The sequence below is a fragment of the Erythrolamprus reginae genome, chromosome 6 (assembly GCF_031021105.1).
Source record: "Erythrolamprus reginae isolate rEryReg1 chromosome 6, rEryReg1.hap1, whole genome shotgun sequence".
Lineage (NCBI taxonomy): Eukaryota > Metazoa > Chordata > Lepidosauria > Squamata > Dipsadidae > Erythrolamprus > Erythrolamprus reginae.
The window spans coordinates 56,099,233-56,111,724 of NC_091955.1; positions in this window are offsets into that span (position 1 = coordinate 56,099,233).

Sequence of the window (12,492 nt, forward strand, 5' to 3'; positions counted from 1 at the left end):
AGTATAAATAAGTTCAAATGTAATGAATTGAAATAGGAAATCTGATAGCTGACTATGTCACATTAACATTGATAATTTGCCAGGACATGTTCAGTGTCATTGGTAGTCACATTCTTGGTCAAGAGGCTCGGCCACCAAATTACTTAAAATTTGGACTTTAGCCTGATTGTTCTGATCTGACCCTAAAATAAGGGTCAGATCACCCTACTTGGGAGATAATGTATCTTCAAATGGGTTCTTCTTACAGCTGTCTTGAAGTACTGTTTTAAAGAGCTCTCTTCAAAAGCAGCCCAAATTTAGTGTCTTGCAGTGAGCTAAACTGAAGGTTAGCAGAGCATGAGGCATAGCTATTCTTAAAAATATCACAGCTGGTATGCTAACTTCAGTTGATAAAAGGAGGTGTTTTGTTTATTGGTAAATTTTGTTTTAAACGCAGATGTCACATGGGCTTTCAGAGGAATGCATTCTGAAGCTATAAACTGCATCTTAAGAAGATATACATACACTCACATACATTCTCACAGTTCCAATATGTACTTCTTAGACTAAATTAATTGTTTATTCTTTTCTGTGATATGCATCTCTCCTTTCTCCCTAATCTTGTAGCCAACATTACTAAATGTTGAAGTGCACTGAACTCTGTTACCTACCCACCAAAATAGTACCTCTTTATATACTCACATTTGCATGAGTAGATAAAATCTTTTCAAATGTGAGGTTGTCAGGAGCTGGGACAGCATCACTTGGCACTCAGAATGTGAACCTGGGCTGACAGCTTTCCAGCTTACAAGCTGCGCACCTTTAACAACTGAGCCATTTACTATCCCATTTACTGGTATATTTTAGAGCATTTACTTGAGAGTCACTTGGTAGCCTTTTTTTGTGCGCTGTTTCCAATAATCTTCATGTACATTTTGCACGCACATTAAAAAAAACCCCACACCTCACAATATTCTCAGTGATGCTGGAAGTCACAGATGGCTATTATATAAAATCAAAAAAGCATGTGTGTAACAATTATCTTTGTGCATATGCTATAAAGAAACTATTCATGAGCAAATGAACTTTTTGTTCAATAACTTGTGCTGCCTAAGCTCCAGATTCATAAGGCTTATTGTCCAGAGCTAGGGAAGAAAGAAGAAGAGAAAACTTAAGGATGCATGTATATATCATGGCCAGCCAAAGAGTACCTTTGTATTTTAATTTGTGGTAAAGTAAAATATAAGCAATTTGATGAATAGTGTCAATTATCAATAAACATCAACATATACAGTATCTGGCTACATTTCTATATGTATGATAGAGCCTCAGTGGTGCAGTGGTTAGAATGCAGAACTACAAGCTACTTCTTCTGATCACTGGCTGTCAGAAATTTGACAGATTGAAACTCAGTAGGCTCAAAGTTGACTCAGCCTTCCATCCTTCCAAGGGGCGAGGGCGCGGATTTCTGGACCGCAGTAGTTTAGGAAGATGGCCCGTCTCCGATCGGCGTCGGCGTCCCGTATTCCTGCTGCCTCGAGGAAGATCTCGAAGTTGGCTAAGTAGTCGTCCCAGGAAGTCTTCTCGGGATCGAAGAACTCAGGAGCCCGGCCGATTTGGAGGTTGTTCATGTTGGACGCGAGGTTTCTTCCGTCCGTCGTCGCCAGTGAAATAAACCCAGAGGCAGGGTTAGGTGAAAACGGTACCTTTATTCAGCTCAGAAAAGGTAAGTGACTTTCAGCTAGTACCGTCTGCTTTGCCTGGGAGAAACCGCTCCTTTTATACATTTGCGGTTCCCGCCAAAGCAAGAGCCAGCCGCGTCTGAGCCAATCAGGAGCGACTTCCTGATTCTAGCTCAGACAGCGCTTTAACAAGGAACAAACTATTTACAGAGATACAAGGTAGCCATTACAGGATACAACAGTCAGTAAAATGAGCACCCAGATTGTTGAGGGCAATATGCTTACTCTCTGTAAACCGCTTAGAGAGGGTTGTGAAGCACTGTGAAGCAGTATATAAGTCTAAATGCTATTACTATTCTTGAAATGCAGATGGTAAAACCATTATCTCTTTAAACCCAGTCTCTTATCAGTAGGGATCATTTTGTTACTTGCTCTTTGTAGTTGATTGGGATAGTCAGGCTTCCAAGAACTCATATCCGGAAATTTGTTTCAGTTCTATTGTTCAGCATAGGCAGTAGCAAACTACTTAAAAGGAAGAACTGAGAGTCTTTTCCAGATAGGGTCACTTTTATTACAGTGGTAAAACCAGTTTGTTCCTTGGAACAGAAAAGGTAAAACACGTCTCCCTTATCCATCTTTGGAATATGCAGGGCCAAATTCATAGGTTGTTTTTTTCCTCCTGGGAGTTTCAAGGAAGTTTAAGGAACAAATTATGGTTCTAAGCTTGGATAAAATGCACATTATTTGATTTTATTATTCTCCTGGTAATTATGGGAGCCCATTACTGGAAGTGAGTAGTATGTATAGCGATGCTTTAAAACTTGCCAATCTTTCTGAATTTTCAAAATTTCTGCATAAATTTGATCTGTTCTCCACACAAGTCCTAAAACTAAATATGGAGAATGCAAACATTATACCTGTGCATTTTGTATCCAAATGATCTTCTTGATAAATATGCAGGGGTGGTTTACCATTGCCTTCTCCTTCACAGTATTAATTGATACCTTTGTTATTGTTTGCACAGTGATTGCGTGCAAGCATCTACCAATATCACTGCTGTCTAGTATATATTATATTATTATTATATTATAGTATTTATTAGATTTGTATGCCGCCCTTCTCCGAAAACTCAGGGCGGCTCACAATATAAAAAACAAAGCTTACAGGATAAATCTAATACATTTAAAAACTACAGTTAAAAACCCAATATTTAATCACTCAACCAATTCAATCATACCATGCATCACATTTCTTGGTTAGGAGGTCAAGATCTAATTACCCCAGGACTGGTGACATAGATGAGTCTTAAGACTCTTGTGGAAGGAGAGGAGGGTGGGCACAGTACAAATCTCTGGGGGCAGCTGATTCCAGAGGGTCCAGGCATCCACGGAGAAGGCTCTTCCCCTAGGCCCTGCCAAACAATATTGTCTGGTTGACGGGACTGGGAGAAGGCCAACTCTGTGAGACCAAACCAGCCACTGGGATTTATGCAGCAGAAGATGGTCCCATAAGTAATCTGGTCCAATGCCATGTAGGGCTTTGTAGGTCATCACCAACACTTTGAATTGTGTCCGGAAACCATTGGGCAACCAGTTCAGTCCGTGGAGTGTTGGAGAGACATGGGTGTATCTAGGGAGACCCATGACCACTTTGCCCGCAGCTGAGATGAAAAGGCATTGTGTGGTAATAATAATAGCCTCATGTAGAAAGCATTACAGTAGCTTGCTTTTGGCAGCGGTGATATTGGTGGCCTTCACATTTAGGGTGATCCAGTAGGAAATATCTATTCTTGGTATACAGTCTTAATAATCCCAATGTTCTTTGCTCCTCCCTCCTAGAAACACCCACCACAAATACCATCACCACAATGAGGGGTCATAGAAACACGGCAGGGTAATGGGAGATTGTACACCTACTACATATTTTAAAATAATTTATTTAGCATTTAAGCTATTTCAGATAAATTTATTTATTTTCTTATCATCAGAGACAAAAGTTATGAGACTGGTTTCTAGGAGAGAGAGAGTGAAAGATAGCTATCACTGTAATTATTATTCTGACTTTTTTAAGTGATCTTAGCTTAGACCTTAGTCAACAGGCTATGCTTGACCTAGGATTTGGAAGAAACTAATAAGATGAAAAAATTACCAGCCATATTACAGCAAGGGCATAGCTCTTTTCTGCTTCACTAAAGGATAGTTGGACCTTGTATAGCAGTGGTCTTGCTTTTCTAGTAAAACAGGTCATACGGTGTAGGAATAGAAAACTTTCCAAGAACAAGTAGGACTGGAACAGAGTTTTCCTTGATATGTGGTCTCACATTATTTAAATACCTAATCTTGCGTAGCTTCTTCTCTGGGGATATTAAAATGCTAACCAGAGCATATACAAAACATTTGCCAGACCAATCCTTGAGTACAGCTCACCCATCTGGAACCTGTACTGCATATCAGACATTAATACAATTGAGAGAGTCCAGAAATATTTCACAAGAGTCCTCCACTCCTCTGCTCACAACAGAATACCTTATTCTACCAGACTTGAAAATTTGGGCTTAGAAAACCTAGAGCTATGCTGCCTTCCATCTGATCTAAATCAGGAGAGGGTTAAACTTATCAGGCACTACCAGTACACTCTCCAGTATTGTCATAGGCACACGCACACCCAGCGGGTGCATATATGCCCATTGATATGAGATTTGGCTTCTGTGCATGTGCAACAAGCGAAATTTCACATGAGGATGCTGTCACGTGCGAGATTTTGCCTATTTTCAGTTATATATCTGCTTCTGCGCATGTGCAGAAGCAAAAAAACCTACCCAAAGTAGTGAAATCTCACATGAAAGAGCTTCATCAAGTGAGATTTCGCTTGCTGTGCATGCGAGGCTATCTCCATTTCCACTACTGAAGCCCCAATCCCAGCGGTACTGGCTGCAACCCATTACTGATGTAAATCATAGTTCATAAAATCATCTACCACAATGTCCTACTGGTCAATGAATACTTTAGCTTCAACTACAACAACATACATGTACAAAATAGATTCAAACTCAATGTAAACTGCTCGAAACATGACTGCAGAAAGTACAACTTCAGCAACAGAGTGATCAATGCATGGAATGCACTACATGTCTCTGTGGTTTCTTCCTCAACCTCCAAAAACTTTAACCTTAGACTGTCTACACTTGACCTCACCCCATTCCTAAGAGGTCTGTAAGAGGCATGCATAAGCGCACTATAATGCCTACTGTCCCTGTCCTACTGTCCTATTGTCCAAATCTACCTATACCTACTTGCTTTTGTTTATGTTTATACCATACCTATTATCTTGTACAGGTTTTGACAAAACAAACAAACAAACAAATAAATTCCAAGATTCTGAATGGTTTACAATATGCCATTGAAACCAGAAGAACAGCACAAGACAGTTCCAATTAACAACGGCAAACCATGTTATCATTCTTCACAAGCATACCTTACATAAAATTATTTGGTTGTTCTTGAAGAAGGCTAATAATGAAGGAAATGAAATATGTAGGGTGTGTAGGATGTGGTAGTATGCATGTGAATGTTTTATTTTTAAATGTTTAGCTTTTTAAGATAATTTTTTAAATTAATTATTTCTATTAATTGGTTTAGAAGTGTTTTATATTTTGTATTTGTAATTGAAATGTTGTAAGCCGCCCCGAGTCCATGGAGAGGGGTGGCATATAAGTGCAATTAATTAATAAATAATAAATAAATATGTCTACAGCATCAGGGCAACCATCACACTAGTGGAACCAATAATCATAGGCATTAGTGTTTGAAGAAACATATCATATATAATAAATAATAAATATGAATACGAATCAGGGTTATCTGCTTATGTTGTAATGCATCTTTTAAAATAACAATTTAGGAAAACAAGTTTAATACCAAACAGCCTAATAATAAACAGGATAAATATTCAGTTTAATATCTCCCATCTGTTCATAAGGCTGTCTTAGGTTTCTGAAGTATTTTTGTTTTTGGTATCCCCTCAGCAACTTCCTCTCTTCTATTTTAAGGGATAGCTAATACTCAAATAATGTCCTGGGTATCTGTTCTATTCAGCTCATCTTTATTTTTGGACTGTAAGGATATCCAGTGAGTATAGGTCCTTGTTTTCCTACTTTCATAGAGTATCAGATAAACTCCATGATGAAGTCAAGTAATCTCTCTTACTGGGAGCAATTTGGAATTTCTCCTTTTGTATGTTCAGTTAGCATAGAGATTCTAGTTCAAAAAGATAATGATCTCTCTTGACAATCTCCATACATTTGGCTAAGAAGGTCATCTTGAAATTCTGCATGCTGATAGTCATAAATATAATATTCTAGTAGGGAAGCACTTGACTCTCTCTACTTTCAACCGAGACTGATAACCATGTGATTTCCATGCTTGGAAATTAACTCACATGAGGCATTTATTACTAACCTCCATTGGCATGGAATTAATGATGCAAATGGTAATCCATGAAGAATATTTGCTACTTGTTAATTTACAAAGCTAGAAATAGATTTATATCTCTGATTTAATATAACCTCTCCATTGCTGATTGGGACAGCATTCTCTTAACTTGGTGGAGTTCATTGCCAGTTAAAATGTATAAATAACTATTTAGATCAGATTTCCTGTCAGGATTATGGCATCTTTCCTTCAGGAAACTCTACTTGTAGCTATTGATGTTCCAGGACTTTTCTGAATGACTCAAAGTTATGCAATTTCAGATAATTACAGTTTAAAATTAGTAAAACAAAACAACAACAAAAGAAAGCGAGACAAGCTTTTACCCACTCTGGACAGATTTATCTTGAAAGTGATATTTTGAATTTGCTATATATTAATAATACAGAGATACCTCGTCTTACGAGCCTCTCGGCATACAAACTTTTCGAACCCAGTTTTTTTGCTTCTTCTTCCGAACTATTTTCACCTTACGAACCCGCTGCTGCCGCTGGGATGCCCCACTTCTGGACTTCTGTTGCCAGGTGAAGGCTCATTGGGAAACCCCACCTCTGGACCTTCCATTGCCAGTGAAGTCCCTGTTTTTGTGCTGCTGGGATTCTCCTGAGGCTCCCCTCCATGGGAAACCCCACTTCTGGACTTCTGCGTTTTTGTGATGCTGCAGGGGAATCCCAGCAAGGGAATACCAGCATTGCAAAAACAGGCGCTTTGCTGACAATGGAAGTTTGGAGGTGGGGTTTCCCAGCAAGCAAAGCCTCAGCGAAATTGCAAGAACCAAAAAAAGAACTTGCAAATAATAAGTAGGTTTGAGATAGTGCTTGTTGTTTTTCTAACTAAAGGCTTTTTGTTAGTAAATAATACTTCATATTGTTGAAGAAAAATTTTCCCTAGAGCTTACAAAGCAGATGTGAGTCTAACTTTGAGATGAAGTTTCATCAAGTAATCAAGTTAGGTCACTTAACTTTGTCACACTATTAGATTTTTTTATCCTTCTTTCCCCTGATAAATAAAGCTGGAAGGGTTCCAAAGCCAAGAATGAAATTGAAGGTCATTTTAGGAGATGTGAGTTTATTTTCTTCATCTGGGCAGCTGCATATATATATTTTATCCTTTTATTTGTTTCATTACAAATATTTGATAGCCTCTATTTCAAGACAAAAGGATCTTACTAAGAAGGTTATGAGTGTTTTGAAAAAAAGCAAAAAGGAATAATAAATAAAAATGCATGGAACTCCAAATCATCAAATAACAGCAGAAATTAAAAACATTGGCATACAAGCCAATTATATGAAATGAAAGCAAAGATTTTCAAGATCTACCCAAGGTAGACCTAGGTGATGCTTCACATATTACTGATTAAACAGAAAGTTTCAAAAAAAGAGATCAATATCAAAGTCTTATATATTTGCAACATGATGGGCTTGATCCTTGTAGATTAGCAACAAAGATTCTAAGTCTATCATATTATATTCATATTTCTTGCCCTACAAACAATCTACTTGAAAAATTCATAAATTAATAAATATTTGTTTAGGGAATATACAATAACTGGTGCAGTATTATTCTCAGAAGCATCTCGGTTGTTGCAGTCCGTATCCTCTGTTGAACCTTATTATGCTGCTTTAGTTGAGGTATGATCAGAACTTATATAGTGTTCAGATAGAGCTATAGCTGGTGTATCAGCCTAAATAAGTTGTTGTACCTATCAAAATTACATCTTCCCCCTTCGCTTCCCATATCAGTAGCTTCAATAGTTTATTGATTCATTTAGATTGTTTTATGTAAGATACTTCCCAGCTTGCTAACCAAACATATTAGAGCAATACATGACAGAAAAATAAAATAAATACTACATCTGTGCTACCAGAGAATTTAAAATATATATATATATTTTTTCACTGGTTTACCTAAATGTGAAAAATGGTTATTTACAAATTTCATGGTAAAGTTATTGTGATGAAAAAGACAATCTCTTGCTTAATCAATGTTCAATTTAATGAATAATTGAAACATACAATTAAACCAATTAGCAGAAAATGATGCAGTTAATTCTTATTTTCTAACAAGAATATTTCTATTCAGTATAATAGTAAAGGCATACTATCTTCTTCTAAGATACTTCATCTCAACCACCAATGCCACCCTGATATTTGAACCTTGGTAGTATCGAGTATCTTGAGACCAGACTCTAGTTTACTGTGGCTAATTTACTTCCAGTCCTATTGGGTGCATATCACTTGAATTTTCTTATAGCTGTAATATGATTCAGATGAAAGTTGGCTTTGTGAATATAATGGGACAATTTAGTACCCAAGAGACTATGGTTGTATCTATTAACAAAATTCTCACATGTTTCACAAGAATATTTAGCTGCTAAGCTCTGATGCTCAGTTCTGAGCTGAGGCAAAAATACAGTGATACCTCACCTTACGAACCCCTTGTCATACGAAATTTTCAAGATACGAACCCACGGTTTAAGATTTTTTTGCCTCTTCTTCCGAACTATTTTCACCTTACGAACTCGCCACTGCCGCTGGGATGCCCCACCTCTGGACTTCTGTTGTCAGGTGAAGGCTCCCCTCGTTGGAAAATCCCACCTCCGGACCTTCCATTGACAGCGAAGTGTCCATTTTTGCACTGCTGGGATTCCCCTGAGGCTCCCCTCCATGGGAAACCCACCTCCATACTTCTGTGTTTTTGCGATGCTGCAGGGGAATCCCAGCAAGGGAATCCCAGCATCGCAAAAACGGGCACTTCACTGGCAACGGAAGGTGGGGTTTCCCAGTGAGGGGAGCCTCAGCGAAATCACAGCATCACAAAAACACTGAAGTCTGGAGGTGGGTTTTCCCATGGAGGGGAGCCTCGGGGGAATCCCAGCAGTGCAAAAATGGGTGCTTTGGCTGGCAAAAGGGGTGAATTTTGGGCTTGCATGCATTAATCGCTTTTCCATTGATTCCTATGGGAAACATTGTTTCGTCTTATGAACGTTTCACCTTACGAACCTTGTCCTGGAACCAATTAAGTTCGTAAGACAAGATATCACCGTAGTTTTATTAAAAATGCTAGAAGAAAGGAAATAGAATCTTACATGGTTGACTGCAAAAGTTGGCACCATCATGCTTAAGCTTACTGATTTCCATCAAATGAATGAGTTTCAACTGATTGCATTGCAGATCTGCCAGTTTAAGTGCACTGAATTTGTTTTTGGTTAAGAACTATGAAATAAAGACTATAGCATAATATTTGCAACTTGTCTCACAAAGATTATTTGATTATCCCATGTGGGGGATCTCTCATTATACTCATTTTACAAAAAGCAGCCATATAATCTTGACAAAGGGATAATTAAGCTTTTCTCCACTGATAATTCTTTCCCCTAAATCATCTCCCTAAAACTCCAATTGAAGATCTCTAGGTCTGGATTAAGACATGCCATGGCTTTAAACTATGGAGGTGCAAGAGCCATGTCATTAAAAGAATAAAAGAAAAGTGTAGAGAAATCAAAATTGACATCCGATTAGCAATAGGGCAAGAACCGTAGTGATTGAAAACCCCTTACAGACTTTTTGCTGAAGAAAAAAAAACCCCATGAACTTGTGATTTATGGGTTTGATAAAAAAGGATAAATTATAAAAAGAAGAAAATTAGGATGCACTATTAAAGATTTATATTAAATATAAATGCATTTTAAACTGTGGCTAAGAAGATTAGAATCTACTTCTTTATAACCTTTTTCTTTTTCTTTTTGTTTTCTTACTTTTGCTGCTTTTCTTTTTAAAAATCACTTTGCTATTTTTCTTTATTTTATCTCTAAAATTTATATGGTTTTTCCCTTGAAAAAAACTTTAATAAAAAAGGAAATGTGTGTTACAGCATTACAGAAAATAGACAAAAACAACCAGGACAATATGAAATCTCACCAGCCTTTAAAGTACGCTGTAACAGACAATGCCAAATATGGAAGAACTTTGTGAATGGGAATATCTCTATGATCGTATTATTTTGAGAAAGCATAAATAACACTTTCTCAATGTTCACATACAGTAGTCCCTCACCTATCGCTGGTGTTACGTTCCAGACCTGGCCGCGATAGGTGAAATCCGCGATGGGGAATTTATCGACTGATAGTACTTATTTAAGTATTTATATTGTAATTGTTTGGTAAGTTTTCATTGTTTTAAGTGTTTATAAACCCTTCCCACCCAGTATTTATTTTAGATACAGTATTTAAATACAGTATTTACAATTTTAGATATTTTTTTTTTGAAAAACCTGCCAATCGAGTTTGGCGGGCTGTTTAAATCTGCCGATCGACTTCCTCAGAAACCCGCGATGAAGTGAAGCCGCAGTAGGTGAAGCGCGGTATAGCGAGGGACTACTGTACATCTTCTCGCCTAGAAAGATAGGAAATCCTCCTATTAATCAATGCTATATAAACAGACTCTTTTTCATAATTGCTTCCCATTTCCATTTGGTTATATCATTCAGAAGTTGCCTCGCTGGGGAGATAGTATGGAAAGTAAATGTAACATAAATTGACACGAGTGTAAACATTTAGGGATTTTTCCCCCCACTGAACTGAAAGCAAAAGCAGGTCATTTTACATGTAGGCACAGGAGAGTTTTCTGAGGTCATGATCTGTTTACAACATCTGGCAATGTAATAATTCTCTCGAAACTTTCAGCTGTGAGCTATATTAGACAACTCCTGCTTCCATATTAACCTTTAGTGACCATGACTTGAGGTTGAGAGGAGATGTGAGCTGGACTTGGCTTAAAATGGCATCTGCTCTGGGGATTTCTAGCTGTTGAAGCCAAGAGCACTCCATATTAGTACCAGCCTCAGGAGACTCTACATTTCAGAGGGACTTCCTAAAAGGAATATGCCATGCTGGAAATCCCAGGGATTATCTTTCAGTGTTTCAAATGCCAAACTCAAAAGCTATTTCAACTGAGCAGTCCTACATCCTTCCTTGGATTCCTACATGACATGCATTTTCTAAAAATGTTCTCTCTTTCTCAGTAAAATTCTGGCTTATTACCTTGTCTCTCAGAAATAAACCAATCCAATTGGCTTCCTTCTTTGCTTGGGCTACTTCTTACATAGGATTTCAAATCTTTGAGAGAGCCCAGGCACCCCTGGCAAAAATCATCCAACCACAGATGAATGGATGAGAGGGTGAGAGTGATTGTTTGCTTCTTTATTATCAACATAAATATGTGCCATCCACTCAAACACATTGCATGCTACAGACTTTACTATCTAAGAATGAATGTAAGGGGGATATAAAGTTCCTGCTGCTATATATGCAGTGTAAGTCATTGTGGTTATTGATATTCTTATTTTCCTAACATCATTATGTTGCTAACAGCCTGGTTTAAAAATCAATCCTAGTAGCCTAATATTGGATTAGATTACTTGTGGAACCGCCTTCTGCCACATGAGTCCCAGGGACTGGTCAGGTCCCACAGAGTCAGCCTTCTACAGGTCCCATCAACTAGACAATTTCACTTGGCGGGGCCTAGGGGAAAATCCTTCTCTTTGGGGGCCTCGGCTCTCTGGAATCAGCTCCCTTCAGAGATTTGTACGGCCCCTACCTTCCTTGCCTTCCATAAGAACTTGAAAACCCATCTATGCCGCCATGCTTGGAGTCACTAGATTCTAGCTTCTGGCTGACGAGGGTGATGGATGCTTATTATTGAATGTGAATGAATGATTTTTAATGTTCCATGGTTTTTAGAGTAGTCAATCATACTAATTGGATTTTAGACTTTGATATTGCATACTGATTTTTTAATGTTGTGAACTGCCCTGAGTCCTCAGAGAGGGGCGGCATACAAATCCAATAATTAAATAAATAAATTGGGAACCAAAAATTATTTCTTTTAATCAGTAATGAGTTTCACTTACCTTTGCAATGAGTTTGGAGATGTGTGCATGCACACACTCGCTTCACTTGCATGCACACTGTTTCTGTGCATACACAGATTGTCCTTGATAATGTCCGGGCTATTGGGGGAACCTCCCACAGCCACCGCTACTGGTTCACCCGAACCAAGGTGAACAGGTAGCAACCCACCACTGCTTCTAATGACAAAGTATAGATCAGTGATGACGAACCTTTTTTGCTCCAATGTCTTCCCTGGAGCCAGGCGAGGGTAAAAACACCCTCCCCCACCCCATGGAGGTTCCCTGGAAACAAAAAATGCCCTCCCACAGCCTCTGTGTGAGCTAAAAATCAGGTGGCTGGCACACACATGCACATTGTTGCTGAACTAGGGTAACGGCTCACGTGCCAGCAGATATGGCTCTGCATGCCACTTGTGGCACCCATGCCATAGGTT